This window comes from Crocodylus porosus, unplaced genomic scaffold, assembly GCF_001723895.1.
Source record: "Crocodylus porosus isolate Cpor-Errol unplaced genomic scaffold, CroPor_comp1, whole genome shotgun sequence".
NCBI classification, from domain to species: Eukaryota; Metazoa; Chordata; order Crocodylia; family Crocodylidae; genus Crocodylus; species Crocodylus porosus.
In genome coordinates, this window is record NW_017728949.1 from 9,072,239 (window position 1) to 9,078,493 (window position 6,255).

The 6,255-nt window shown below is 42.6% G+C and overlaps 1 protein-coding gene across 1 annotated transcript in view; it reads left to right on the plus strand.

Moving 5' to 3' along the window:
- Window positions 1-6,255, plus strand: part of CPS1 (carbamoyl-phosphate synthase 1) — a 146,687-nt gene that overhangs the window by 11,237 nt on the left and 129,195 nt on the right. The gene's annotated exons all lie outside the window — the stretch shown is intronic.

Consider the following 6,255-nt stretch of genomic DNA (forward strand, 5'->3'; position numbering starts at 1 on the left):
CCTGGAGCTCTGGAGGGCCTCTGGTCCCTCAGCCCCAGGAACAATATATATTGGCACAATCTCTGGCCCCAGGGGCTATGTAAAATTATAATGAAACCAAAAAAAGCAAGGAATTGGAGAGGCAATGATCTCTCCTCCCTACTTGTATGTCTCTGCATGTGAATCAAAGGTTAGTGCTTCCCAGGTCCTTGGCATCCTTCCCAGGTCCAATGACAGGTGCCAATCAATTGGGAGGCAAACTCCTCTTCATGGCTCCATCCTAGGTCCCTGACTGGAGGCAGTGCCGGGCATACTGGCTGGGAGCACGCAGCTGTCTCCAAGCTGTTGCCCCCTGGCTCCTTCCTGGCAGGTGGCTTTTAAAGATGCCTGCCAGCACTGCTGGATGATGTCACTGTCACGCACCGGACCCAGCCGCACAGCTGAACAGCCGATGAAGTGTGCAACTTGCTCCTTCTGGAGCTGCTGGCTCTTCACTGCCATGCCTGCACTGGATAAGTATTTCCCCATCATGGGGCTTTCGGGGCTGTTCCCTTGGGGCCATGGGGTTCTCTCACTGGTATTCTGCCCCCAGGAAAGGGATCTCTACTCCTTTACTTCTGTTGCTCCATGACAGGGGGCCCAAAACTGAATATAGTACTACAGTTGTGGCCTCATCAGTGCTGAATAGAAGGGAATAATCACTTCCCTTGATCTACTGGCAATGTTCCTACTAATGCAGCCCAGTATGCTGTTAGCCTTCTTGGCAACAAGGGCACACTGCTGATTCATATCCATCTTATTGTCTGCTGTAACCCCTAGGTTGTTTTCTACAGAGATGCCAAGGCAGTCAGCCACCAGCCTGTGCATGGGATTCTTCCATCCTCAGTGCAGGACTTTGCACTTGTCCTTGTTGAACCTCATGAGATTTCTTTTGGCCCAATCCTCCAATGTGTCTAGGTTACTCTGAATAGTACCCCTCCCCTTTAGTGTATATACTACTCCCCCCAGCTTGGTGTCATCCACAAACTTGCTGAGGGTGCAATCCATCCCATCTTCCAGATCATTAATGAAGATATTGAACAAAGTCGGCCCCAGGACCAATCCCCGAGGCACTCCACTTGATAATGGAGTTAGCTAGACATTGAGCCATTGATTACTACCCATTGAGCCCAACAATCCCGCCAGCTTTCTTTCCACCTTTCAGTCCATTCATCCAACCCATACTTTCTCAACGTGCCTGCAAGATTGCTGTGGGAGACTATATCAAAAGACTTGCTAAAGTGAAGGTATATTATGTCTACTGCTTTTCCTGAATCCACAGAGCCAGTTATTTCATCATTGAAGGCAATCAGATTGGTCAGCATGACTTGCCCTTGATGAATCCATGCTGACTGTTCCTAATCACCTTCTTCTCCTCTAAGTGCTTAGAAATGGATTCTTTGAGGACCTGCTCCATGATTTTTCTGGGCACTGAGGTGAAGTTGTAGTTCCCTGGATTCACCTTCATTTCTTTCTTAAAGACAGGCACTATATTTACCCTTTTCCAGTTGTTTGGGACCTCCCCTGATTGCCACGAGTTTTCGAAGGTAATGGCCGGTGGTTCTGCAATCACATAAGCCAACTCCCTCAGCATCCTTGGATGCATTGCATCCAGCACCATAGACTTGTACATATATTCTAAATCGTCCATAACACGTTCTTTCTCTACTGAAGGCTTCTCACCTTCTCCACCAAAATGTGCTGCATGGTGCAGTAGTCTGGGAGCTGATCTTGCCTGTGAAGACCGAGGTAAAAAAGGCATTGAGTATTTCAGCCTTTTCCTCATCATCTGTTACTAGGTTCCCTCCCACATTCGGTAAGGGACCTACACTTTCCCTGACCTTCCTCTTGTTGCTAACAGACTTCTAGAAACCATTCTGGTTACCCTTCATGTTCCTTGCTATCTGCAACTCCAATTGTTCTTTGGCTTTCCTGATTTCATTCCCGTATCCCTAAGCAATATTTTTATATTCCTCCCAAGTTGTTTGTACAAGCTTCCACTTCTTGTAAGCTTTCTTTTTGTGTTTAAACTCACTGAAGAGTTCTCTGCTAAGCCAAGCTGGTTGCTTGCTTAACATAGCAAATAACAATAAAAATATATATTGTGAATAGAATATTCGTTGTTGAATTTACTACAAGGGATGAAGGTACAGCTTTGTATCAACCATACAGTTCAGATCTAGACTCAAGTACAAATCCAACAGTCTCTAAAGCTCTAGGGCTGCATCCAGACGAGCGTGGATATGTAGTATGTGGTGCCTCAGATCCGTCTGCAGCACCACACACCAGGCATAAAAAAGTGGGGTGGTGCATGTGATGGGAGCATGTGCTGCCCAAAATCAGAGCCTGGCTTGCTGGAGCTATGCTCCAGCTGCTGGTCAGTCTCCCAGCTGCAGGAGTGCCATGGCTGCAGCAGCCTGAGGCCCCCAGGGCCCTAGGTAAGGCTTCTAGGCCCATCACAGTTGCTGGCTTCAGATTCCCCTACTCCACCCTGGGTAACCTGCCATGTGTCAGAGGGTGCGTGGCACTGGCATTTCCCCGGGACAAGTAGGATCAGCACAGGGCATGCCACTTCTTTTTGTCCCAAGGGAAACAAATGTCTGTGCTTGTGTGGATGTGCCCAGGTGGCTTGGGGTTCAGCATGGTAAGGAATCTGACCTGAACTGCAAAATTCCTATCCAGCTCTGAATGTGGAACTGAATTTCTTCATGCTTTTATTAAGAGCTTGCATCAAGTTTTCTGGTTTATTTCTTCTTTGGTTCGGACAAAATAGGAACTAGCCAAAGTCATCATCTAAATACTGTCTGAAGGGATCTCTTTTGAGATTTCAAAGAAGTTGGGTTAATTTTTTTTAAAGCAAAAAAAAAAAAATCATTTCATTTTCAGCCAGGAGACAGAGATACCAAAAATATCAGTGGTGGCTGAAATTACAGGTACTGAAAATTGCAATCCGTGGGTGCAGCTTCCAAACCAAAATAACTTGCTGTAAGGGAGATTTTTGCCTGGTTTGAATGGAAAAGGAGTCTCCGTGTTTGCTGTAGATCTAGCTGATCTTGAAAGAGAAAGTACCTCATAATTACAGAGTGTGATATCTGCTGTTGAGGAAGTCTGAGTGCTACTATGCTAATAATGGAAGTGCATAGTTGTCTGGCTGGGTGGAGCAGTCTTTAAGAAACCAAACCTACAGCCTGGATTGGAGGCAAGAAGACTGTCATGATATATAGAGTCCTAGCATGGCTTATACATCTATATGTACCTGCATACCTACCAAAAAAGTGCACCTTACACAGCTGGAAAAAACACCATTTGAGCTCATAAAGTTTAGTAGGCTTCTTCCCCTAGTTGCTAAATAATACACTGCATTTTAGTTTAGTAGCATTACAAAAAAGAACTGAAGCAGGTGGGTGTTGGGCTGTAGCAAAAGTATATGTGGGAGAAGAAATCTGGTGGTCAGTAACTGGGTATTCTGTGCAGCAAGCCTGAACAGCAGAGCAGAATTTACAGGTTTATTTTGCCAAGTGCTTTGAAGCAGAAAAGAAGCCATTATGAAAGAAGATCTAAGAAAGCAAAAGGGTTTATAGCAGGTATACTTAAAAGTTAATTTGGGTGTTAAAGATATATATCTAAAAAAAATTGCTAAGCTATAAATGGGTAGTGCTTTTAGAATCTAGAATGTGGTTAGAATAAGGACATACTTTTTAAGTGGCAGCACTTCAATGCAGATGGAGCCATCTGAAGCAGAGACTTCATTTGCATTTGTTCGTATAGTGCCTAGCAAAACAGCTAACCTAAATGGCAACCTCTAGGTGCTATGATAACAGGTAAACTATAACACTTACTATATTTCAGCTGTTTCCATCATGCAGTACCTCAAAGTGCTTTATAAACTCTAGACTAACAAAGCTGTTAAACCGCAGACCCTTTGGGGGGATAGTTAGGAGCCGAACAGCAGAGAGTACACTTACAGCTGTAAATACCAGTAAATATTATAAAGTAAAACTTCCTACCCTTCTAAAAAAGGACATAGCATGTAATGTTCATATACCCTGATTGTACCGATGAGCCTTTATAATGGCCTATAAATCAAATTAAACATACATGTATGCACATATGTAGAGGAGCAGCTTTGAGATGTGGAGACACTCACACTGAATGTATAAGTATCCACAATAGCTTCAAGGATGGTTAGTAATTCAACCATATTATTAATTAATAATAATATATCATGGAGAGGGAAGTGTCTGGTCATCTGGCTCAAGCTGAAGCCACACACATAGGTAGGGTATGACTCACCCATGCTGCTGAGGGACCATAATACAAAGCATGCTGGACTCCAGGCTCTGAGGAGGGATTTATGGTTTCCTATTTAGAGCTGGTGCACAGGACTGTGGCCCAGTCTGAGATGCATTTTAACAGCCCAGGTCACTCTGCCTGCAGACAGCTAGTTAGATGAATTACCCCATGAAAAAACTTCTTGTGAGGTCAGATTTTTAAAATGGGTTCCTAAAGTTGGGCTCCAAAACTAATAATTAGTGTTGGACTTGCACTAGAACATATGTGACTTAAGAAAACAGGTCCCACTGACAGTCTGACCCCTTCAGCACCCAAAGAGGTGCCCTGATTTTCACAGGTTTAGAGTAGGCAGAAGCTCCTAATTAAAATGTCTTTTGCTTTCAGCCACAGCCTATGACCTTTGTAGGGCACAAACTTTTACTTTTCTACAGGAAGCAGTTTTTTGTCTATGATGTGATAGGAAGGATAGTTGTTTGGATAACAATCATTGCTCTGTCAGAAGCACTTTAGCTTGAAGAGCTAAAGAGGGGCACTGTGGGTGCGTCTATATGAGATGCTTAATGTGCAGAAGACTAATTCTGCTGTGGATTAGCATGGCGGGCAAGACCCATACTAATTCACAGTAGATTTAGTCTAATGTTCATTAATGTCACTAAAAAAGTGTTGATCTATGCTAATACACAGTAGCATCAATTACAGCACATTAAGTTAGTACCTATCATTACAGGTACTAAACTTAATGTGCTGTAATTACGGTGCATTAATGAATGCGTAGCTGCACCCTGTGATATGTAGGTACTGACTGGGCTGTATTTCACTAAGGGATATACAATACTGGAATTTTCAAAGGGGACATTGAATTTGATTTCCATGGAATTTTACTTGGAGTTGGATGGCTTTGAGAATCCCTACCCAAGGCTTTTCCACATCAAAAAGAACCTCATTAATTCTCACAACTGAGTGCAAGGCTCCTTGAGAATTACTGCATTTTACATATTAGCAAGTGAATGGAAGAGGAAGGAAAATGAATGGATAATGCAGTTTCAAATGTGTGTAATTCAGTTGCTTGACAAGTGTGGTTTAGTTTTGTAATACTTCGTAGTACAATAGTAATTGATCTGCACTGTATTTATAACCTCAATGAAGTCTTGGATGAATGTTTGCTGAGATGGTTACAAAAAGTTCAATACTGAAAATAAAATTTCTCCTATCTGTGATTGTTCATCTAATTTATCACAAATGGAAAATAGTTTCTCTGTTCCACTCTACACCAAATTGATCTTGTTTGTTTTTAAAAGCACAATACAAAGAATCACTTTGCTAGATGCTCAGAGCACTACTTCCAACAGGGCAAGCTTATTGGAGCTTCTCAGCAATTTCCTTATTGGTGTACATGCAACTAGCACCGCTTTGGAACCAAGATGAGGACCCTGTTTGAATTCTGACTGGAATAATTTGTCAGGACTTTACAGAAGAAATTCACTTGCCAGACTGGGATCTCTGAATTGTTGTCAGCTCTTGTGGAGGAATCTTGCCTTGGAGTTGTTTGCATTTCTATTCCCAGACCGCCACTGACTCATCCGACCTTGGGAAACTCATATAATCTCTCCTGTTTTAGTTTCCCCAGCTGTAAAACAGAGGTGATAATTTCATAAGGAATGAAACATATAGCTTCTACCAGTCATTACTGACCAGTTTTAGTAGTGTCACATAGTGCTGATAGAAAATGCTGAGTTGGTAGTAGGGTTTGCTATCCTTGCCTACTGCACAGAGGTGTTGAAGCTTAATTTATGTTCTTGTAGTGCTTTCAAGTGACCCATGATTCATTAATCATTATATATTACAATTACAAGTAGTGCTTGTCATGAGAGGATTTCAAATCATGGTAAGTTTAAGACCACCAGTCAACAGCTACAACACAGTCTTGGTGTAATTCCTATCTAT